Source organism: Mobula birostris, chromosome 28, assembly GCF_030028105.1.
Source record: "Mobula birostris isolate sMobBir1 chromosome 28, sMobBir1.hap1, whole genome shotgun sequence".
Lineage (NCBI taxonomy): Eukaryota > Metazoa > Chordata > Chondrichthyes > Myliobatiformes > Myliobatidae > Mobula > Mobula birostris.
This window is the reverse complement of record NC_092397.1, coordinates 36,500,314-36,525,360: the sequence shown is the minus strand read 5'-3', so window position 1 is coordinate 36,525,360 and position 25,047 is coordinate 36,500,314. Positions and strand designations below refer to the sequence as shown.

At 46.4% G+C, this 25,047-nt stretch overlaps 1 long non-coding RNA gene across 2 annotated transcripts in view; it reads left to right on the top strand.

Annotated features, from left to right (window-relative positions):
* Positions 1 to 4,476: 4,476 nt before the first annotated feature.
* The window catches only part of LOC140189094 (uncharacterized), a 144,526-nt gene continuing 123,955 nt past the window's right edge, over positions 4,477 to 25,047 (top strand). Inside the window, exons 1-3 of one of the 2 annotated variants that reach the window (XR_011883450.1) lie at positions 4,477 to 4,619; positions 8,608 to 8,766; positions 17,377 to 17,488. This is a non-coding gene — a long non-coding RNA (uncharacterized lncRNA). Of the gene's footprint in view, positions 4,620 to 8,607; positions 9,153 to 17,376; positions 17,489 to 25,047 lie in introns of those variants that run through there. The other variant, XR_011883449.1, reaches the window with a different exon arrangement.

Genomic DNA, 25,047 nt, shown 5'->3' with positions numbered 1-25,047 from the left:
CAGAGTTGAGGGCGCGGAGGAGAGAGCGAATAGGACATCGCGAGAATGAGGGCGCGTGGGATTTGGCGTGCGGGAGCGCGCGCGAGGGAGAGCGTGCGAGGGTTACGAGCGCGAGGCAGAGGGCGTGTGGGAGAGACAGAGAAAGATTGAATGAGAGAGAGAGAGTGAAGCCATTGAGACATTGTGAGTGAGAGAGGGAGATAGAGAGAGGGAAGAGGCTGCATTATATTGTCGGATCTGTGTTTCCCCTCCATCACTGAGATTGGCTTGTTTAGTGAATGATAAGTATTATTTTGAATTATGTGCCGCTGCTACTGTAGAATTTTGTTTTTATTTCTGTATTAAAATCGTCCGAGTTCTAACGAAGTGTTTTGTTTCAACACGTGTGCGGGCTCCTTTGTGAATGAGTAAATCAATACCGTTAACTGAATCAAAAAAAAACATACAATGAATGAATTTTAATACAATTTTCATTACAAAGAGGCTATTTGAAGGCACATGAATATACAGAGATTGAATGCAAAGAAATCACATACAGCAATCAATTTAGCCGAGGTGGGGGGGTGGGGGTGGGGGGGGGGTGGTAATAAACAGGAGTATCTGTGGAAATGAGCGAGATTGCAGGAAGGTGCGTTACCTCGACCATGTCAGGGACAAGCATGTCTCTCAGAAGGTACAGGCCATTCTGAAAGGCAGGGCGAGCAGCAGAAGTCGTGATCCTTATTAGAACTAACAACAGAGAGACAAGGTTCTGCAAATAGTATTCAGGGAGTTAAGAATCAGAAACCCTGGGGTGGTGATTTCTGGATTTCTTCAGTTGCCACAAGCTTGCGAGGTAAACTGTGGTAATTTGGTACACTTAAATGAGTGGCTAACAATCTGGTGCAGGGGGGAATGCATCAGGAAGACAGATCATTGGGCTCTCTTGCAGAATAAGTGGGACTGGTGTAAGGAGGATGGGTTACAGTGAAGGGAAACTAATATTCACACAGGGAATCTTGCTGGAGCTACTCTGATGATTTTTATCATGTGCCATGTGGAGGGCGTGTTTGGATCCAGAGCCACAGGTCAGTAAGTAGCATTGATCGGAAGGTAGAGGTGAGGTCAAAGAACCCCCAAAGGAAGTCATGATAGGGCCACATTATTGAGCAGAGTGGCACCGAAAGGCAGAAGTGAGTTTATTTCAGAGTAGAGTGCAGAACAGTGAAAGCAGGTGTACTTAGAGCCTGGATTAGTCATGTCACGGTGATTCATCCATTACAGAGATCTGGTTGAGAGAAGGGCAGGACTGGTATCTGAGCATTCCAGGATTTATATCAAAGTTGCTGGTGAATGCAGCAGGCCAGGCAGTGTCTCTAGGAAGAGGTGTAGTCGACGTTTCAGGCCGAGACCCTTCGTCCTCACATTAAAATAGACATACGAGGGGTAGTTGATAAGTTCGTGGCCTAAGGTAGAAGGAGATAAGTTATTAACTTCAAACTTTCTGCATTATCATTCAAAGAGTTGAACTGCACATGCATGTAACAAGACCGTCTTGGGAGATCTGTGCTATAACCCCATCAGTGAATGACCCTCTGTTATGCTCTCTTCTACGACTGAAGAAATGGAGACATCCAGTGTCTCTGATGACTACTGTTGCTAGAAGGCATAAAGCTGAAACTTTTATCAGGCCGTGCTGAGGAGTTGGAGATTGAACTGAATGGACTCTGGATCTCCCGAGAGACTGAGCTGTTGATAGACAGGACATGGGGGAAGTGATTAAACCCAAGATGCGGGATGGTTGTCAGGAGGGGGAAGGTGAATAGGAAAGCAGTGCAGAGTATCCCTGTGGCTGTTCCCGTCAACAACACATACACCACTTTGGAATACCATGGGCCACATGGGTCAGGTCACTGGGACTGAGTCTGGCTCTGTGGTTCAGGAGGGAAGTGGGGAGAAGAGGTGAGCTGTAGTGATGGGGGTTCATTGGTTAGGGGAATAGAAAGGAGTTTAAGTGAATGAGAACAAGATTCCCGGATGGTTGCTGCCTCCCGGTTGCCAGGATCAGAGACATCTCAGATCGATTTCACAGCATTCTTAAGTGGGAGGGTGAGCAGCCTGAGGTTGTGATTCACTTGTGTACCAATGACGTGGTGAGGGTTACTGACGAGGTCCTGCAAAGTGAGCTCAGGGAGTTGGGTGCTACGGAAAGCACAAGATCCACAGGGTTGTTAATTTCAGGATTGCTACCTGTGCTACATGCTAGTGACGTCAGAAATAGGAAGATCATACAGTTTAAAGAGGCTCAGGAGTTGGTGCAGGAGGGAGGGCTTCCGATTTCCGGATCACTTGGTTCTCTTCTGAACTTGAGGGGGACTAATATCCCAGTGAGAAGGTTTACTAGGGGTGTTGGTTTAAACAAGAGTTTCAAGGGGATGGGAACCAGAGCACCAGAACAGATAGTGGAGTGGTTGTGGGAAAAGATGTTGTTAACCCCACGTACAAAGTCAGGAATGAAAAGCTTGAGCAAGGTAGGACTGATGTCCTGAGCTGCGTATATTTCAACACAAGGAATATTGTAGGAAAGGACAGATGAGGTCAGTGCATGGATCAACATGTGGAATTATGTCATTAGTGAGGCTTGATTGCAGGAGGGGCAGGACTGGCAGGTCAGTGTTCCAGGCTTCCATTGTTTTAGATGTCATAGAGCAGAAGGGATTAAAGGGAGCTAGGTGGCATTACTAGTCAGGGAAAATGTCACGATAGTGCTCAGTCAGGGTAGACTGCAGAGCTTGTCTCATGAGGCTATATGGGTAGAACTGAGGAATTAAGAAAGGAATGGGATTATATTATAGACAACCCAACAGTCCATGGGATTTAGCAGAGAAAACTTGTAGAGAGATCACAGACTGTTACAAGAAAATTAAGGTTGTGATAGTGTGTGATTTCAATGTTCTACGTATTGAATGTGACTTCCATACCATAAAAAGGCTGGATGGGAAGAGTTTGTCAAATTTGTCTCAGCGAAGTTTCCTTAATCAGTACACAGAAGTTCCAACTGCAGAGAGTGCCAGATCTCCAATTAGGCAATGAGACAGGGCAGGTCACAGAAGTTTGTGTAGGGGAACACTTTGGATCTTGTGATCATAATGCCATTAGTTTCAATGTAATTATGGAAGAGGATAGATCAGGTACTCAGGTTGAGATTCAAAATTGGAGAAAGGCCAATTTTATGGTACCAGAAGGATCTGGCAAGTGTGGATTGGGATAGGTTATTTTCTGGCAAAGGTGTGATTTGTAAGTCGGAGGATTTCAAAAGTGTGAAATTCTGAGAATACAGAATTTGTATCTTCTTTCAGAATAAAAGGCAAGGCTAACAGGTTGAACCTTGGCCCTTGTTTCTGAGAGAAATTGAGAGTGGATTAAGAAAATGAAAGATGTACAGTATGTAGCAGGTCTCCAGAGGCAGGAACAAATGGGGTACTTGAGGTGTTTAAGAGATGCAGGAGAAGATGTAAGAAGGATATCAGCAGGGTGAAAAGAAAACGTGTTTGCTGTCACAGAAAAGATGAAGGAAAATCGAAACCATTTATACAGATATATTAAGAGCAAAAGGATAGAAAGGGGCAAGACTGGTCCTCTGAAAGATCAGATTGGTAATCCGTATGTGGAGCCACAAGAGTTGTGGGAGATAGATTTTGTTCAGCTGTAAATCCTTAGGAGAGGGACACATATGTGAGACAATGATGCAGCGAGGTCATGGACCCTGTACAGATCACAGAAGAGGAGAAGTTTGCTGCCTTAGGGTGAATAACTCTACTGGCCCAACAAGGTGGTCCCACAGACCTTGTGGGAGGATAATGCGGAAATTGCAGGGTCCCAGCAGAGATATTTTAAATCTCCTCATCCACGGGTGCGTTACTAGAGGATTGGAAGATAGTGAATGTTGTTCTGTTGTTGAAGAAAGGGTCTACGAATCAGCCAAGAATTCATAGGCCAGTGAGCCTAATATCAGTTGTAGGAAGGTTATTGGAAAGTATTCTAAGCAGCCTTATAATATAATGATTTGGATAGAGAAGGACTGATTGTGGGTAGTTAACATGGCTTTGTGCATGGTAGATCATGTCTAACCAATCTTGTAGAGTGTTTTTGAGGAAGTTACCAGGAAGGTTGATGAAGGTGATATAGTTCCAACATTTTTTACCCAAAATTAAAAGGACTATTGCACACAGAAATATACAAAATACAAACATTAAATATTTATAGGACCTAAGAGTCAGATTAAATGTGAATATTACAGTCACTTCCCGGAGGTGGGGTGGGAGAGTCACGTTCCTGGAAATCCGCCCCCACCCTCCCCAGACCGATTCTATTTACGATGCTCCCGAGTTTTCTGGCGGCTCCACTGATTGACAGCTCCCGCTGCTCCGTCACGTGACAAACACGCGGTGACGTCACAGGGGTCCCACCGTCACCGCCGTCGTTTCCCTGGAAACGGTCCAGTGCGGGAAGTCCGAGATGGTGGAGCCGGTCTCTACTTGTTGGGGTTTCGGCTCCGCTGTGGGATCCGCCTCTCCTCTTCCTGCCCGCGGAACAGTGAGTGTCTGTCAGCGCCTCACTGCACCGGCTCTCTGCCTCAGGTACAATATTTAAAACATATTTGCACAGTCACATGGATGGGAAAGGTTGAGAGGGATACGGGCCTAATGCAGGCAGATGGGCCGAGTTCAGGTCGACATCTTGGTCGGCGGGGATGAGTTGTACCGAAGGGACTGTTTCATTTCTGTATAAACCAGTGACTCTGTTTTGGGAGTTAATTCCGGATGCCAGTTATTCTCCGTGTGAAATATTTACCCCTCAGATCCCCTTTGAATCTGTCTTTAAACAGTTTTGTCCGACTCCAATGAGAGGCAGTTCTTTGGCTGACAAGGCAAGTAGAGCACACAACCCTGTCTACCTGTGATGCCACATACAGGGAACTGTGTAACAATATTAGAGGCATATGCATAGGGGCTTCAGTGAGCAAGGCCCAGAGGGATATGAAACTAATGCAGGAAAGTGGGATTAGTACAGCTGTGCATGATGGGGAGCATAAATGTGATGGGCCAGAGGGTCTGTTTCTATCCTGTACAACCCTGACCACAACAGTCCTCCACTGCCGTGGGGTTTGTCACCTTTATTCTCAGCTGTGAGCTTGTTCCACTGAACCCCTTATCCTCTGAGAAGACATTTGCACCCTCCCACTGTGACCAAGCTGTCAGACATCTCTCCTAATATCACCCAGAGTACTTCACCAAATTCCCATATAAAAGTACAGGGTGCACAGAGGATGGGAGCATTTTGGTCACCTTTTGAGGGGTTTGGTTCACTGTGTGACTATTAATACCTTTGTCCAACAAAAATCCATCCCACTTGGTCTGTCTCCTACCTTGCCTTGGTGATTCATATACTCATCCAAATGGTCCTTAAATACCAGCCTGCACCACCCCCTCAGGCAGTGTGTTCCAGATTGTAACCTCCTTCTGGGGAAAGGGGAAAGAGGACAGTTTTCGTCAGATCATCTTTAAACCACACATTTCTGTCGTTAATCCTATGTTCAAAAACACCTCATACTTGTGTATATTAAATTCCATCTGCCACTTTTCCAGCTAGTCCACATCGCATGTCAAGATTTGTTAGCCTTCCTTACTGTCCACTGCACCCCTAATCTTGTGTCATCTGCAAACTTCCTGATCCAGTTCACCACATTCTCATCCAGATCAATAATACTGTCCAGATGGAAAGCAACAATGGACCCAGCACCTGGAAGTTCAACCAGGGCACAATGTACACGGTGAACGACAGTTTCCTGAGAAGTGTTTGTGAACAGAGACTTTGCGTGTTTCTTCCTCCACCACCTCCTCTGACGGCTCATTTGGAATACCAGCTATTCTCTGTGTGAAATATTTACCCTGCAGAGCCCCTTTAAATCTCCCCCCCACATTAAAACTATTCCCTTTAGATTTACACCTATACCGAGGGAAACTGTCTCTGTCTCTCTAACCTCTGTATGTCTCAGATAATTTTATCCACCTCCATCACATCACCCTTCAGATCCTCTTTAAACCTCCAACCTGTCACATTAAAACTATTTCCCGTAGTTTCAGGAGGGAGAAAACTGTTCCTTCCCATGAAGACCCGAGGGAGTGAACAGTTTCTGTCAATCATCCCTAGAAGTTATCCCCATTGATCTATCAAACTAAATCTCTTGCCCTGCACCAGCTCCTCAGCCACACATTCATCAGTGGTATCTTTCTATATCTCCCTGTCACAAGTGTCACTGGGAGTAATACACAGCTTACTATTTCTTAGTTTCTGTCTTATTTCTCTAAATTCACTGCTCGGGACCACAACCCTCCTCCTCCCTACGTTGCTATTACTAACATGCACCGTCCACCATGATGTCTGGCTGCTCAGCCTTCCATTTGAAATGTCCTGCAGCTGCTCCGAGACCATCAGACCATAAAACACAGGAGCAGAATTAGGCCATTTGGCCCATCCAGTCTGCTGCACCATTCTGCCAGGAGTAAGAGATCATGACAGATCTCTGAACCCTCTCAGACCCTCTTTTCCTCCCCACAGTCGAGAAGCTCCATATTAAATATACCCAGTGAATTGGCCTCAGCCGTCTGTGGCAGTGAATTCAGTGTCAGAACCAGAATCAGGTTTATTACCACCGGCATGTGTCATGAAATTTGTTAATGTAGCAGCAGCAGTTCAATGCAGTACATGATAATATAGAAAGAATAAATAGGTCAGCATGTGTGTATATGGATATGTATATTATGTAGATTAGCTAGAGTGCAAAAACAGAAATAACGTGTATTATAAATGCTATACATCGAATACACCTATAGCAGTTTTTGAGTGTTTTAAAGTGACAAACCAAAAAGCTTCAAACTCCTGATGAGATATATCCACTGTCTTGCCCTCTTTGTACTGTAGCTGCATGAATATGTTGGGACCAGGTTAGATCCTCAGAGATATTGATATCCAGGAACTTGAAATTGTTTCCTCTCTCCACTTCTGATCCCTCCATGAGGATTAGTTCGTGTTCCCTCGTCTTACCCTTCCTGAGGTCGACAATCAGCTCTTTTGTCTGACTGACATTGAGTGCAATGTTCTCACTGCGACACCACAGCTGGTATATCTCATTCCTCTGTGCCCTCTCATCTCCATCTGAGTTTCTACCAACAGTGGTTGTGTCATCAGCAAATTTGTAGATGGTATTTGAGCTATGCCTAGCCTCACAGTCATGGGTATATAGAGAGCAGAGCACTGGGCTAACACACACCCCTGAGGTGCACCAGTGTTGATCATCAGCGAGGGGGAGATATTATCACCAATCCACACAGATTGTGGTCTCTCGGTTGGTAAGTCGAGGATCCAATTGCAGAGGGACCGGGTTCTGTAGCTTATTGATCAGGATTGTGGGAATGATGGGGTTAAACAGTGAGCTCTATTCAATGAACAGCATCCTGACATAGGCTGCTCAGATTCACTACCCTTTGCTAAGGAAATTACTCCAGATCTTTGTTCTAACAGGATGTCCTAGTATTCTGAGGATGTGCCATGTGGTTGTAGATGCCCCACTATCAGAAACATCCTCTCCACGGCCACTCTATCTCAGCCTTTCAATATTTGATAGGTTTCAATGAGATCCCCTCTTTCTTCTAAACTCCAGTGAGTACAGACAGGCCGAGAGCCATCAAACATCCTCATGCATTAACCCCTTCATTGCTGGGATCATTCTTGTGAACCTCCTCTGGGCCCTTTCCAATGCTAGCACATACTTTTTTAGATAAGGGGCCCAAAACAGTTCACAATACTCCAAGTGTGATTGAGCCAATGCCTCATCAATCCTCAGCATTACATCCTTGCTTCTGTGCAGTAGTCCTCTGGAAATGAATGCTAGCATTGCATTTGGCTTCCTTACCACCGACTCTACTGGCAAGTCTATCTTTTGGAAACCCTGCATACCTCAGACATACCTGACCCTGGTACCCAGGAGGCGACACATTATCCTGGCATCTCTGATGCTGCCACAGAATCTCCTGCATGTCCCCTGTACTGTGAGAGTGCTGTCATTACTGCTCTGCTTGTCCTTTCCTCACGCAGAGCATCAGACCGGGCTGTCAGTACCACCGACCTGACGGGCTGCTGTGCTCTGGTTTGTCATCCTCTCAGCGATATCGAAAGGAGTGTACAGCCACAGGGAGACATTGCACTGTCTGTCCCTTCCTCTTTCCAGTCATGGTTGTCACTAAACTATCTGCAGCCTGATCTCAGGTGTGACCAACTCACTGAATCTGTGGTCTCAGCATCCTGAAAACTCTAGATCTGTCCATCTCCAGCTCAGTTTCCTTCACAGGGTCAGTCAGGAGCTGCAGATGGTGCATTTCCCTGATGTGACGTTGTCGGGGACACTGACTGACTCCCTGATCTCCCATATATTGAGGTGGAGCTTGTCATTGCCATAAATGCCATTTCAACTACTCCAACAGGGAGAGGAATTCCAAAGAAAACCTCTGAAATCTGACTTCCCAAAGTTCTTTGGCTCATCTGCCATTTCTCTGTCCGCATTTACAGCTGGTCTGTATTCTGCTGCATCCTGAATGAGGAAAGAGGACCGGGTCGAGACAACAGAGACTTGTGGAGAAGAGGAGTTCTCCACTTGGACTGCACGTGGACATTCCCGACCAAAACTTTTCCATGGAGGGCTTCCAGACCGGAAGTGCACTGAGAGCGGTAAGCGTAAAGGAGTTGGGGGCTTTCTGTTCTGGTTAACAACGGATGGTGCAATCCTGGTCATATTGCGATCGAGGAACGTGTTTGTAGCCCGGATATTGAACTTTTTGCTGTTGGCCTCCGGCCATATTTCACTGCGATACAACTGGGCGTCATGGGAGGTTGTTCCTGTCTGTGGCCATCGAACTTTGCAGCTCCTCCCGTGGAGGGTCAGACACCCTGAGCCAATAGGCTCGTCCTGGACTTATTTCCATCTGGCATAGTTTGCATATTGTTATTTGATTGTTTGTGGTTTTTGTATTTCTATTTTTATGCTCTATTCTTGGTTGGTGCAGCTGTAACCAAACCCAATTTCCCTTGGGATCAATAAAGTATGTCTACGTCTATCCTGTGTGAACCTTACTCTGTTCCCACAACTCCACTAATTTCTGTGTCTCTGCAGACCTACAAATCAGCCCAGCTTCATTTTCATTCAAATCACTTCACAAAGAGCAGAGTTCCCAGCACTGATTCTTGTGGGGCACCACTGTTCACAGGTCTCCAGTCAGAATCACACCCCTCAACCATTACTTCCTGTGTTCTCTGACCAAGCTACACTTTGAATATATTCCACCAAATATCTATTCAGCCCGTATGCCTTCTTGCTTTCGATCAGGGCATTTGTTGAAAGCTGTACTGGAGTCCACATGTTCTATATCCACTACCCGGCCCTCAGCAATTGAATTTCTCACTTTAAAAATTCAACCAAGTTTGCAAGACTTGACGTTGTCCATGCAGAGAGATTTTCATTACTCGGAATATGTTTATGTTTTCTCAGATACAAGTTGATCCCATCATTTAAAATCATTTCCAAAAATATCCCTACCACTAATGTAAGAGTCACCAGGGTATAGTTTCCTGTCTTGTCCCAACCTGAAGTTCTTAAAAAGGGGAAGGATATTTGTCATTTTCCACTCTTCTGCATCCTGGCCTGTAATTAAAAGATCATCAGTTTTGAGTTTTCTTAAATTTTTGACCTTATTTTAACCCTCAACCATCAGATTTTTGAACCAAATTTCAAAGGACATTTATTATCAAAGTATGCTTATATTCTACAAACTTGAGGTTCATTCCAAACAGGCTGCCATAAAACAAAGAAAGCCAAAAGAACCCACTAATAAAGCAAGAAGACTGTCAAACACCCAATGTGCAGAAAGCAAAATAAATCATTCAAACAATAAACACAAGCAAATACTGTAGCATCTTGAACTGAAATCCTCAGAGAGTCCGTCCACAGATGCTTGGTTCAGCGCAGAATGGAGCAGCGAGCTGAACCGGCTCATCCCTGGCCTTGGGCCCAACACACAGACCATTTTAATCTGGCCTGGCTCCTTAATCATCATCCAAACACTGGGTTCAGTTGCTTCGATACGATCTGGGGCCTGGTCCCCGCTGCCTCCATTTGGCCTGTACCTGACTTTTCCATTTGGGCCCGGCGTTTAAATCAGCCGAAATTCGTGTCTTCCTTACTGTCAGTGATGGGTCCGCTGCCTCACCTCTGTTCCGCCACATCAAATTGCCTCCAAGTCCAAAGGGAAGTTACAGGCTAGTCATTTTATAGAAAAAGTGATTCGCCAGTGTCACCTTAAACCAGAACCTGTGGAGATAACTCAATTTAACTTCACTTAACTCATCACTGAACTGCTTCCCACAATCTATGGGCTCACTTTCACGACTTCTGCATCTTATGTTCTCTATTTATTTCTCATTTCTTTATGATTATTATTATTTTCTCTCTTGTATTTGCACACGTTGTTGTCTTTTGCACATTGGTTATTTGATTACTGGGTTGGGTGCGGTCTTTCATTGATTATGTTGTGGTTCTCAGATTTACTGTAAGACCGTAAGACATAGCAAGAGAATTAGGCCATTTGACCCATTGAGTCTGCCCCACCATTCAGTTACGGCTGACCCTTGTTTCTCCTCCTCAGCCTCACTGCTCGGCCTTTTCCCCGAAGCCTTTGATGTCCCATCCAGTCAAGAAACTATCAAACTCTGCCTTAAATACACCCAACGACCTGGCCCCCACAGCTGCCTCTAGTAATAAATTCCATGAATTCACCACACTCTGGCTAAAGAAATTTCTCTGCATCTCTGTTTTAAATGGGTGCCCCTCTACCCTGAGGCTGTGCCCACTTGTCTTCGACTCCCTCGCCATGGGAAATGGGAAACATCTTTTCCACATCTACTCTGTCTAGTCCATTCAACATTTGAAAGGTTTCAATGAGATCCCCCCTCATCCTAAATTCCAGCGAGTACAGACCCAGAGCTATCAAACATTCCTCAGAGGCTAACACTCTCAATCCTGGAATCATCCTTATGAACCTCCTCTGAACCCTCTCCAGTGCCACCACATCTTTTCCTAGTTGAGGAGCCCGAAATTGTTCACTGTACTCAAGGTGAGGTCTCAGCCGTGCCTTGCAATGCCTCAGCATCACATCCCTGCTCTTATATTTGAGACCCCTTGAAAGGAATGTTAATATTGTATTTGCCTTCCTCACCACCAGCTCTATCTGCAAGTTAACCTTCAGGTTGTTCTGCACGAGGACTGCCAATTCCCTTTGCATCTCAGATTTTTGGATTTTCTGCCCATTTAGAAAAAGGTCTGCACATTTATTTCTACTACCAAAGAGCATGACCATGCATTTTCTGACATTGTATTTCATTCGCTACTCTCTTGCCCATCTCCTGATCTGTTTAAGTCCTTCTGCAGCCTACCCATTTCCTCAACACTACCTGCCCCTCCGCCAATCTTCGTATCATCCGCAAACTTGACAACAAAGCCATCTATTTCATCATCTATATCATTGATATCCAGCATAAAAAGAAGCGGTTGAACACTGACTCCTGCAGAACACCACTACTTACTGGCAACCAACCAGAAAAGGATCCTCTTATTACCACTCACTGCCTTCTGCCAGTCAATCAATGCTTGTACCTTCCCTGTAATACCATGGGCTCTTAATGTGGTAAGCAGCCTCATATGTGGCACCTTGTCAAAGGCCTTCTGAAAGTCCAAATATCCAACATGGACTGCATCCCCTTTACCCAATCTACATGTAATCTTCTCAAAGAATTCCAGCAGGTTCATCAGGCAATATTTTCCCTTAAGGAAACCATGCAGTATTTGTCCTAGCAGCACACATCAAAGTTGCTGGTGAACGCAGCAGGCCAGGCAGCATCTCTAGGAGGAGATACATTCGACGTTTCAGGCCAACACCCTTCGTCAGGACTAACTGAAGGAAGAGTTAATAAGAGATTTGAAAGTGGGAGGGGGAGGGGGAGATCCAAAATGATAGGAGAAGACAGGAGGGAGAGGGATGGAGCCAAGAGCTGGACAGGTGATTGGCAAAAGGGATACGAGAGGATGATGGGACAGGAGGCCCAGGGAGAAGGAAAAGGTGGGGGGGGGACTCAGAGGATGGGCAAGGGGTATATTCAGAGGGAGAAAAAGGAGAGTGAGAGAAGTCAATGTTCATGCCATCAGGTTGGAAGCTACCCAGACAGAATATAAGGTGTTGTTCCTCCAACCAGAGTGTGCTTCATCTTTACAGTGGAGGAGGCCGTGGATAGACATGTCAGAATGGGAATGGGAAATAAAATGTGTGGCCACTGGAAGATCCTGCTTTCTCTGGCGGACAGAGCATAGGTGTTCAGCAAAACGATCTCCCAGTCTGCGTCGGGTCTCACCAATATACAGAAGTTCACATCGGGAGCACCGGACGCAGTATATCACCCCAGCCGACTCACAGGTGAAGTGTTGCCTCACCTGGAAGGACTGTCTGGGCCCCTCAATGGTGGTAAGGGAGGAAGTATAAGGGCATGTGTAGCACTTGTTCTGCTTACAAGGATAAGTGCCAGGAGGGAGATCAGTGGGGAGCAATGGTGGGGACGAATGGACAAGGGAGTCGCATAGGGCGCAATCCCTGCGGAAAGCGGTGGGGGGGAGGGAAAGATGTGCTTAGTGGTGGGATCCTGTTGGAGGTGGCGGAAGTTACGGAGAATAATATGTTGGACCCGGAGGCTGGTGGGGTGGTAGGTGAGGACCAGGGGAACCCTATTCTTAGTGGGGTGGCGGGAGGATGCAGTGAGAGCAGATGTGCGTGAAATGGGGGAGGAAGGGAAGCCCCTTTCTTTAAAAAAGGAGGACATCTCCCTCGTCCTGGAATGAAAAGCCTCATCCTAAGATCAGATGCGGTGGAGACGGGGGAATTGCGAGGAGGGGATGGCATTTTTGCAAGAGACAGGGTGAGAGGAGGAATAGTCCAGATAGCTGTGAGAGTCAGTAGGCTTATAGTAGACATCAGTAGATAAGCTGTCTACAGAGACAGAGACAGAAAGATCTAGAAACAGGAGGGAGGTGTCAGAAATGGACCAGGTAAACTTGAGGGCAGGATGAAAGTTGGAGGCGAAGTTAATAAAGTCAACGAGCTCAGCATGCGTGCAGGAAGCAGCGCCGATGTAGCAAAGGAAAAGTGGGTAACAGATGCCAGAATAGGATCGGAACATAGATTGTTCCACAAAGCCAACAAAAAGGCAGGCATAGCTCACCCCATGTAGTTATTAACTTTGCCTCCAACTTTCACCCTGCCCTTAAGTTTCCCCGGTCCATTTCCGACATCTCCCTCTCTTTTCTAGATCTTTCTGTCTCTATCTCTGGAGACAGCTTATCCACTGATGTCTACTATAAGCCTACTGACTCTCACAGCTATCTGCACTATTCCTCCTCTCACCCTGTCTCTTGCAAAAATGCCATCCCCTTCTCGCAATTCCTCCGTCTCCGCCGCATCTGCTCTCAGGATGAGGCTTTTCATTCCAGAACGAGGGAGATGTCCTCCTTTTTTAAAGAGAGCGGCTTCCCTTCCTCCACCATCAATTCTGCTCTCAAATGTATCTCCCCCATTTCACGCACATCTGCTCTCACTCCATTCTCCCGCCACCCCACTAGGAATAGGGTTCCACTGGTCCCCACCCACCACCCCACCAGCCTCCGGGTCCAACATATTACTCTCCGTAACTTCCGCCACCTCCAACGGGATCCCACCACTAAGAACATCTTTCCCTCCCCCCACCTTCTGCTTTCCGCAGGGATCGCTCCCTACGCAGCTCCCTTGTCCATTCGTCCCCCCCATCCCTCCCCACTGATCTCCCTCCTGGCACTTATCCTTGTAAGCAGAACAAGTGCTACACATGCCCTTACACTCCCTCCCTTACCACCACTCAGGGCCCCAGACTGTCCTTCCAGGTGAGGCGACACTTCACCTGTGAATCGGCTGGGGTGATGTACCGCGTCCGGTGCTCCCGATGTGGCCTTCTATATATTGGTGAGACCCGACGCAGACTGGGAGGTCGTTTTGCTGAACACCTATGCTCTGTCCGCCAGAGAAAGCAGGATCTCCCAGTGGCCACATACGTATTTTAATTCCACGTCCCATTCCCATTCTGACATGTCTATCCACGGCCTCCTCTACTGTAAAGATGAAGCCACACTCAGGTTGGAGGAACAACACCTTATATTCTGTCTGGGTAGCCTCCAACCTGATGGCATGAACATTGACTTCTCTAACTTCCGCTAATGCCTCACCTCCCCCTCGTACCCCATCCGTTATGTATGTACATACATTCTTTCTCTCACTCTCCCTTTTCTCCCTCTGTCCCTCTGACTATACCCCTTGCCCATCCTGTGGGTTTCCCCCCCCCCACCCTTTTCCTTCTCCCTGGGCCTCCTGTCCCATGATCCTCTCATATCCCTTTTGCCAATCACCTGTCCAGCTCTTGGCTCCATTCCTCCCCCTCCTGTCTCCTCCTATCATTTTGGATCTCCCCCTCCCCCTTTCAAATCTCTTACTAGCTCTTCCTTCAGTTAGTCCTGACAAAGGGTTTTGGCCTGAAACATCGACTGTATCTCCTCCCAGAGAGGCTGCCTAGCCTGCTGCGTTCACCAGCAACTTTGATGTGTGTAGCTTGAATTTCCAGCATCTGCAGAATTCCTCGTGTTTGAGTATTTGTCCTATCTTGTTCTGTGTCTCCAAGTACTCCATAACTTCTCCCTTAAAAATTGACTCCAACAACTTCCCAACCACTGAGTTCAGGCTAACGGCTCTATAATTTCCTTTCTGTTGCTTTCCTGGAGTCTTAAAGAGTGGGGTGACATTTGCAGTTTTCCAGTCATCTGGCACCATGCTAGAGTCCAATGATTTTGAAAGATAATTACTAATGCCCTCACAATCTCTATCGCTATCTCTTTCAGAACCGTAGGGTGCAGTACACCTGGTCCGGGTGACATGTACCCTCAGGTCCTTCAGCTTTTTGAGCACCTTCTCACTTGTAATAATAACTGCATTCATTTCTCTTCCCTCACACTCTTCAATATCTGGTACACTGCTAGTGTTTTCTGCAAAGAATCATGCAAAATACCCGTTTACTTCATTTGCCATCTCCTTGTCCCCCTTTAGTATTTCTCCACCCTCGTATTCCAGCAGTCCTATATCCACTCTCATCTCTCCTTTATTTTTAATATACTTCAAAAAACTATTACTATGCAGTTTGATATTGTTTGCTATTTGTTTTCACATTTCATCTTTTCCCTCCTGTTATTCTTTCTGTAGGCTTTTAAAAGCTTCCCAATCCTCTGTCTTACCACTAATTTTTGCATTGTTGGATGCACTTTCTTTTGCTTTTACATTAGCTGTGACTTCCCTCATCAGCCCCATTTTACCATTTGAGTGTTTCTTCATTTTTTGGAAAACATCTATCCTGCATCTTCCTTATTTTTCCCACAAACTCACACCATTGCTTCTCTGCTTGATCTTTGCCAGCATCTGCTTCCAATTTACTTTGGCCACCTCCTCTCTCGTACCACTGTAATGTCTTGTACTTCACTGAGATACTGATACGTCAGACTTTACTTTCTTTCTATCAAATTTCAAGCTGAACACAATCATATTGTCATCACTGTCTCCTAAGGATTCTTTTACCTTAAGGTCCCTAATTACCCTGGTTTCATTATATAAAACCCAATCTAATGTAGCTCATCCCTGTTCTAAAAAGCCATCTTGTAGGTATTCAACAAACTCACTCTCCTGAGATCTATTTCCAACCTGAATTTCCCAATCTATCTGCATGTTGAAATCTCCCATGACTATCATAACGTTGCCCTTTGGCACGTCTTTGCTATTTCCTGTTGTAATCTGTGGTCCATATCCAGGCTACTGTTTGGAGGCCAGTATATAACTGTTGTCAGGGTCCTTTTACCCTTACAGTTTCTTAACTCAACGCAGAATGATTCAGCATCTTCTGATCCTATATCACATCTTTCTACTGAATTGATGCCACCCCCTCTGCCTACCTTCCTATCTCTCTGATACAACATGTAACCTTGGACATTTAGCTCCCAACTGCAAGCATCCTTCTGCCGCGACTCAGCGATGGCCATGACATCATATCTGACAATCTGTAATAGGGCAATAAGATCATCCACCTTATTTCTTATACTCTGTGGATAGAGATATAACACTCTGAGTGCAGTATCGCTACCCTTTGATTCTGATCCCTCATGCACTGATACTCACCCTGCTGGCTGCGGTGATGTCCTATCATCTGACAGTGTAATTGCATGCTATCTTTGCTTTTTTACCTTCCCTCCTATCCTGAGTGCCTCCACTCTGGTTTCTACAACCCACCCCCGCCAAATTAGTTCAACCCTCCCCTACCGCTCTAACAAACTGGTAGTATGCGCACAAGAAATCTAATCTCAGGGTTGTATACGGTGACAGAAATGTATTTTGATAATGCATTTACTTTCAGCTTTGAACTTTGTAGTAGAGAGCCAGGTGTTATACTGGTCTGTTTCCTCCCTGGCCGGTGCTGTGCTCTGGCAGCTCAGTGTGCTTGGTATATGGTGTCAGTGTTTTTACTGAAGTGTGTCCTTATTACACAATTGACCTTGTCCACCCTGGAGCTGAGAAGATTCACTGGCGACCAGAATGATTTGTTTTGGTCACCCTGCCGTATGACAGACAGCATTAAGCTGGAAAGAGTGCAGAGGAGATTTGTGGAAAGGATTTTTGACAATTTTCCCTGGACTGTTGGAAAATGAGTGCTGATATTGCAGAGGCGTATAAATTCATGAAGGACCAGGGTTGGGTCAAAGAGAACAGTCCTTTTGCCAGTGTTAGGGAATCAAGAACTGGAGGGCATTGGTTTAAGATGGGATTTAATAAGGACCTGAAGGGCAACTTTTCCACACACAGACTGGTCAGTAAATGGAATGAGCTGCAATGGGGAGTGGTTGAGTCAGGTACATTAAAAAGGCACTTGGGCAGGTAGATGGAAAGGAAAGGTTTTGAAGGTTATGGGCCAAATGGAAGGAAATGGGACAAAGAGGAGGATAACCTTGATCATAATGTGGTGGTGAGGGGGTTACAGACCATGAGCTCAGATGGGAACTTTGGTCAGCGTGGACCATTTGATCTGAAGGGCTCGTTTCTGTGCTGTGTGAATTTGACTGTGAACCCTGGTGACTTATTTCAATGACATTAAACTTTTCTAAATTACATTATTTCTTTATAGATTACAGACTCCGTTACCTGAAGTGAAGTTAACTGGACTACAGTTACCTGCTTTTCATCCTCCACCCTTTTTCAACAATGGCTTTCAACTCCACTGGGACCTTTCTGTAACAGTGAGTTTTGACAGACTTCAATGTCTCTACTTTCTCTCCAGACTTCCTGTGAAAGCCTCCAGTGCAGGTCTTTGGGACCAAGTAATGTTTGCGTTTAGTCCCATTATTTTTTTCCCTCGTGATGGTGATTGTTACACATTATGGCACAATGTTGAAATGTCACCATGAGATATCTATGGGATGTTTGCTGTGCCCCCACTGTGAACACTAATGCAAATTATTGGAGTTAATCTCTCTGCTTTTTTCTTGTTAGTTTTAGATTTAGTCTCATCACTGGTTCCTGGAAAAGTCCTGATCCTCTTGTCTGCCTCCTTTGACCACAGAATGTTCTTTGCTGTCTGTGATCCCTCTATCTAATCAGGAACAACGTCTGCTGAGTGTTACGAACAGTCTCCTTGAACATCTGCCACTGCTCATTACTGACCTGTCCCTGAGCCTATTTACCCCATCTGTCCCAGACAACTCCACTGTCACGTCTCTGTAATTGTCTTTATTTAGGTTGAGGACACTGGTTCTGACCCTGGTGTTCACCCTCAATCTGTGATCTGGAGATCTCCCACATTGTGATCACTTCTTCAGGGATCCTTCACCACAAGATCTCTCTGTAATCCCACCTCATTACACAGATTACCTCTGAAATAGCCCGTTCATGGGTGAGATACTGCTGTAAGAAACTGTCTCTGACCATTCCACTAATTCCTCTTCCACTGTACCAGTTCAATTAGCTTAATCAATACACAGGCTGAAGCAAACACACAGAAAACGCTGGAAGAACTCAGCAAACAGTCGACATTATGGGCTGAGAACCTTCATCGGGATTAGAAAGAAAGGGACAAAAGCCGGAATAAGGTGGTGGGGGAGGGGGAGGAGGACAAGTGAGGGGTGGGGAACGTGTGGTTTGTGGAGGGATGATGATGTGAGGAGCTGGGTGACAGGCAGAAAAGGCAAAGAGATGAAGAGAAAGAAATCTAATAGGAGAGAATGTTGGACCATGGGATGACACGGAGGAGGTGGAAAACCAGAGAGACTTGATGGGCAGGTCATGAGGGTGCATGAGGAGAGGTGAAGGGGTTAATTGGCCATCAGAATGGGTGAAAAGTCAGAAGAAAAGTTGGGGTGGGTTGTGGAAGCCATAGGTAGTTATTCTTGAATTTGGAGAAATCAATGTTCATGCCATCGAGATTGGAGACTACACTGTCAGAATATGAGGCGTTGCTCGTCCAACCTGCACTCAGCCTCACTGTAGCGGGAGAGGAGGCCATGTACAGACATGTTGATCATGGCCCTCCGCTGGTCAGGATCGACCATGGATATTGCACCCGTGTTTTGAAGCCGATCTGCAAGTCGGGGAATTACGATATGGAAAGCAAGCAGTTGCCCATGCAGGGGCCCCTGCTCTCCACACAGCTGATGAATCCAAAGCAACGGCAGAGACCGATGCAGTCAGGCACCAGCGGTGTTGCAGGATTGCCAGTCTGCATTGAACACAGGACCGACAGGCAATCCAGCTCCGGATTGTTCCTCAGGGTTTACTCCCGAAGTCTTCCCATGAATGGGTCTTGCCACAGGCCAGTGGAGGTCTGAGATCAGAATTTTTCTTCCACTTGATCTGTCAAGTATGGCTGAGGAGCCCCATCTGTCCATAGCAGTTGGTTATATCACGCCAGTAAACCCATTTGCACTAGAAACAATTCATCGAGTGTATTAGCGAAGCCATATGTAAAAGCCAGGAGCTGGACTTGATTGACAGAGGCAATTTGAGGCTCACACCATTGTCAGCATTTGATGGGAAGTGGGAGCTTGTCCCATTACTACCCCACTACCGGTTAAGACAGCTGTAAGGGACCGATATGTCGGCATGTGAATCGGAAACTCAATTGGAATGGGTTGTCACCAGCAGATCATGGTTGCTGCAGCTCACAGAGCAAAGGTGCTCAATGCAGCGCTACCGTAATCTGCTTCTGATTAAATCTCTCATGACAATCACAGTTCCATTCTCATCTCTCTTTGATATTTCCCCTCTTTGTGCTTTATCCCATCGGGAGGAACACCTGAGGATCTTGAGACCACTCCTCCCCAGGTCTTCTTTCCCTCCCCCTTTCACCATCACTGTCCCTACAAGTAAAGTGCCGATAGAAAGTATTCATGCTGTTTGAGTGAGTTTTTTTTAGGTAGAGATTTCTATTTTAACAGTTTGACAAAGGACTGTGGATTGAGTCCACCACAATGGGCTTCCTAAAAGGTGTAAATACCAGATGCTTCTGGTGCCATAGATTGACCTAATGCTGTAGTTTTGAAGACAGTATTATCTATACATTATAAATATTAATTGTCTTCTGTGTTAGCACGCAAAATGCCAAGTAAATCCTAAAGGCTGTGGATACTAACCCAGATATGTTGGCGTCAGAAGGAAAGGATGGTGTGATATTTTGTGTGTAGCTTCAAAAGGAAGCATTGCCTATGCATTGTCTGCAACTTTTCAAGTAGAGATTGCCTTTGTGTTTAGCATATTTAAGCTTTAAGTTCCTCGGGGTCAGTATCACAAATGACCTGACTTGGTCCAACCAAGCAGAGTTCACTGCCAAGAAAGCCCACCAGCACCTTTACTTCCTGAGAAAACTAAAGAAATTTGGCCTGTCTCCTAAAACCCTCACGAATTTTTATAGATGCACCGTAGAAAGCATTCTTCCAGGGTGCATCACAACCTGCTATGGAAGTTGTCCTGTCCAAGACCGAAAGAAGCTGCAGAAGATTGTGAACACAGCGAAGCACATCACACAAACCAATCTTCCGTCCTTGGACTCACTTTACACCGCAAGCTGTTGGAGCCGTGCTGCCAGGTTAATCAAGGACACAACCCACCCAGCCAACACACTTTTCGTCCCTCTTCCCTCCGGGAGAAGGTTCAGGAGCTTGAAGACTCGTACGGCCAGATTTGGGAACAGCTTTTTTCCAACTGTGATAAAACTGCTGAACAGATCCTGACCCGGATCTGGGCCATACCCTCCAAATATCTGGACCTGCCTCTCGGTTTTTTTGCACTACCTTACTTCCCATTTTCTACTTTCTGTTTATGTTTTATAATTTAAATTTTTAATATTTACAAATTTTAACTATTTTTAATTTTCAATATTTGTAATCCAGGGAATGTGAAGTGCAGAAACAAATATCGCTGTGATGATTGTACGTTCTAGTACCAATTGTTTAGCGACAATAAAGTATAAAGTATATAAATATTGAGCCCACATTGGGCTAGCAGACCTTTCTACAGAAAGCGTCTCCGTCCGTAAGATGCCTGCTGTACCTTGTTGTGTTGAATAAAGAAGCTGCTTTGTATCTACCAGTGACTCTGTCTGTCCGATGATTTCACCCACGATACAACATTTGGTGTCAGGAGTGGGATACTTCGTGATCTGTCTAGTGGCCAGCGATCCTAGCAGTCCAAGTTGGTGAGTATTTTTCTAAAATAACACTCACACTTGGATCTGTTCGGTCGGCGGACACACGGGAACACGAGGTATGACGAACGTGGAGAGCTGAACTGGTAGATATTAAAGTAGTGTGTGCGTGTGTGCATGTGTGTTTATATAAGTGAGGAACCTTTGCATGTCAACTTGGTTAACTTGGTGAGACTTGAACCACCAGTTGCGAAAGGTGGTAACCAACGGTACGGTTCGAGACGCCAGAGTGGGGGCGTGTATACTCGTTCGGGGAGCTGCATTTTAGTGTATGCGTTTGCAAGTGTGATGCAAGGGAATACAGCAGGCATCATGAGTTTGGGTGCTCAAAATGGGCAGATTGTGGAATACATACTCTGCGGTTTTATATTTTGCGTAGTGTGGGAATTAGTATGGAGATATCTCAGGGAGAGGTTTTACCCAGAGAGATCAACCAGAATGGCACCTATTGAAGTCAGGCAACATCAGGTTGAGAACTCTGATGATCCGAGCCAGCCCTTGACCTTGATTATGACTATTCATAAGCCCTTTACCCCCGGGGAGAAACAGAGCATTTTGTCCAAGTTGCCCTCACTTAAAGTCGCCTGTGGGAATTCAGAGTTATAGCGCAAACTCGAGGAAATGGTTGAAATTCACCAGATGCACCCTAAAGATGTACATGTGTTAGTGAAAGCCAAGTGCCCGAGGAATATGTAGGACAGGATGGCCCAGAGGGTGCAGGATTGTACATGGACAACTACCAGGAGCGCCACTGATGAAGAAAGATATCGCTCTTTTAAAGGGGAAGCGAGGCAGCGGCTGGGGGGAGGCGGGTGTAGCTGGGGAACGATAATGGCAGTGACCCAGAGGGCTGACGAGACAGCCATGGATTATGCAGAACGTAAATACCGAGTGTACGAGTATCCAGGGTTGGATAACCCAGGGAGGGACGACCCAGTCTTCCTAAAAATGCTGAAGCAAGGCCTGAGCTCAGCCCACCGGGAAGTTTTAGATTCAGGCATAACGGTAGGGTCCAACTACTCTGAGATAGTTTTGTGGGCCAGTGAGATAGACCATAAAAAAGGCAAGAGAAATCGTAAAGTGGGTATAGTGGATGCAGCTGCTGTGATGTCCCGGAGGGCTTGTTTTGCTTGCCGGCAGCCAGGGCACCCAGCAAAGGACTGCCGGACCAAGTATAAGGCAGTGAAGGAGTTGATATGCTACAGCTGTGGCCTATCGGGGCATGGCTGGAGACAGTGTCCAAAAGGGAGGGGGGGAAACCCAGGCGAAGGTCACAGCAGACACCCAGTCACTCACCCCATCAGCAACCGGTCTGACTGTCGATCAGATAAAAGAGCTAGTAACGGTGCCTCTTAGGACAGAAAAAGATGTGGCAGCGGGCTGCCCTGCCAGCGCTGGTGACCCGTGGATGTACACAACGGCATTGTTAGGGGTTGGCAATGCAATATGTTAATGGACACAGGGGCATCGGTATCGATAACAAACCTACCCTTACCAGCAACCAGACAGGCCAGTTATATCAGGGGTGTAGGAGGGAAAACAGTCAACGCAAAGAGAAGCGAATTGCAGGTACTAGAAATCGGGGGAGTGCAGCGTCCAGTGCATTTCTGGGTATGTCCAAATAATGAGGGCACGATCCTTGGAATAGACATCCTAAGGGAAGCAGGAGCTTTTGTAGATTCGGGAAAGAGAGAAATAATGTGGACGAGTCAGGGGCAGTGAACGCGCTCAACCAACAGAATACACGGCCTGGCTAGCATAGGTGCAGCTGCCCTGATCATTAGAGACTGGAGCCAGGATGGTGTCTATGGGTTACCTTGTCAACAGTTCCCAGCAGTGTGGGCTAGAGACAAGCAAGATTGTGGGCAGGTAAAGATAAACCCAGTTAAAATAGAGGAGGGTCTGTATAAACCCCCTAAGCAGGACCCTATACAAAATGACACACTGACTGCTGCTCAGGGTATAGCGAAGGAACAAAAACACCAGGGATACTCAGAGAGACTGCGGCCACTCCAGAATATAAAGTTTTCCCAGTTCCTCTGAGGGCAGACATTGCTGCGAATAAGGCAGCAGGGGGGCAAGAGGCAACTGAAATTGCAAGTGTGCAGGAGGAAACGACAGAAGCTAGCTTAGTAAAATTATATGAAGAGGTAGAGGCTGAAGAGAAGGAAAAATAGAGATTAAAAGGAGCAAAGGAGGGATCAGATGGGTGCTGGACACACGGGGAGGAAATAGTCGTGATGGACCCACCCTGTATTAGACAGATACTACTAAAGTTTTATCATGGGGCGATGCATGAGGGAAGGCAGAGCATGATCACAACCCTCCAGCAGGACTGGTGGTGGCCAGGGATGGGTGGGGATGTTGAGAAATTCTGCCGCCGTTGTATCATTTGTGCCCAGCATAACCCTGGTAAGGGCAGAAAGCTACAGCTGGCAAATCAGCCTCGGCCGAGGGGACCCTGGAAAACATCCAGATAGACTTCACAGGGCCCCTGCTAAAAAGCCGGGGGAAAAGCCACTGTCTGGTAATTATGGATCACTTCACTCGGTGGGTAGAGGCTTTCCCAACAAGTGACTGCACCGCCCGCACTGCTGCATGGATCCTAGTTCAGGAAATCCTCCCAAGCTGGGGAACCCCAGTTCAGGTGGATTCAGATCAGGGAGCACATTTCACGGGGAAAGTGATGAAGGAAATGTGCCAACTACTAGGGATTCGACAACGGTTCCACATACCCTACTACCCCCAGAGTTCAGAGATGGTAGAAAGGATGAACCGAGCAATCAAGAATGCGTTAGCCAAAGCTATAGCTGAGACAGGAAAGACATGGGTTGATGTATTACCAGGAATCTTGATGAGATTGCACGCAACCCTGAACTGCACTTTGGGTCTCAGCCCCTACGAATTATTGATGGGGTGAGCAATGCGACTCCCTTATGGGGTAATTATGAGTTGCGGGGAGCCTGGGACATTCAGGGATAGAATGACCTAATACATGAAAGACCTTTGGAACCAATTTAAAGTATTAAAGGACCGAGCGAAATAACAACAGTGAATGGCTGATCAAAAGGAGCCAGAGGGAGAGGGGATGGTTTTTCCACAGCCCGGTGACCAAGTTATGGTGAGGGTGCTGCCAGAAAGGCCAGGGTTTGCCCCCAGGTGGATTGGACCACAGACGGTACTCTTAGGAACACTCACAATGCGCTGGAGGAACTCAGCAGGTCAGTCAGCATCAGTTGAAAAGATTAGTCGACGTTTCGGGTCGAAACCCTTCGTCAGGACTGAAGGAAGAACTGTGGGGAGGGTTTGAAGAATGCTGGTAGTTGAACAAAACAGTAATTTGAAAGATGAAGGGGTGGGGGAGGGGAAGCAGGGAGGTGATTGGCAGGAGAACAATGCACAGTAGTAGAAGGAGGCAGAACTATGAGGGAGGTGATGTGAAATCGGGATAGAGGAACCAGAGTGGAAGTGAGCAATCTTGCACTCAAATCCTAAGGCAGACATTGTATCATTGTCCAGGCTCCATTTGATATGTTGATGTTAAATTGGAGAGGAGAAAATGGCGACGCGACGCGGTGCACAGCAGCCACTCCGTGATGAATATCTGTTATCTATCAAGTAGGGTGCCGTGCACAATTCTGACTTGATGGAGGCAGACGTGAGAACACGGAGGAACATCTGGTGAAACTTCTGAACTACCTGTTTCGCTGCCACTGCTACTGTGTGATCTGAAATCTCCGGAGGGGAAGGCCCCGAGTCCTTGGCTTTGCTGTTGCTCGGTGGGCGGGGCAGGGTCGAAGCACTCGGCAGAGACAGTGCTTGGTGTCGGAGGGCTGGTCGGGGGCTCCAAGTTTTCGGGCGGATTCAGAGTCAGCTGTGGTCAGGTGCTTCCAGAATGCTGCATCGGCAAGTTTGCGGCGCTGGAGGCTCATGGCAGGGAGAGTTTCTCCCTTCTACCGTCTGCGTGAGATGTTGGGGCTATCGGGACTTTGAGACTTTTATTTTTACCATGCCCATGGTCTGCTCTTTATCAAATTACGGTATTCTTTTGCACTGTTGTAACTGTATGTTATAATTATGTGTTTTTTGTCAGTTTTAGTC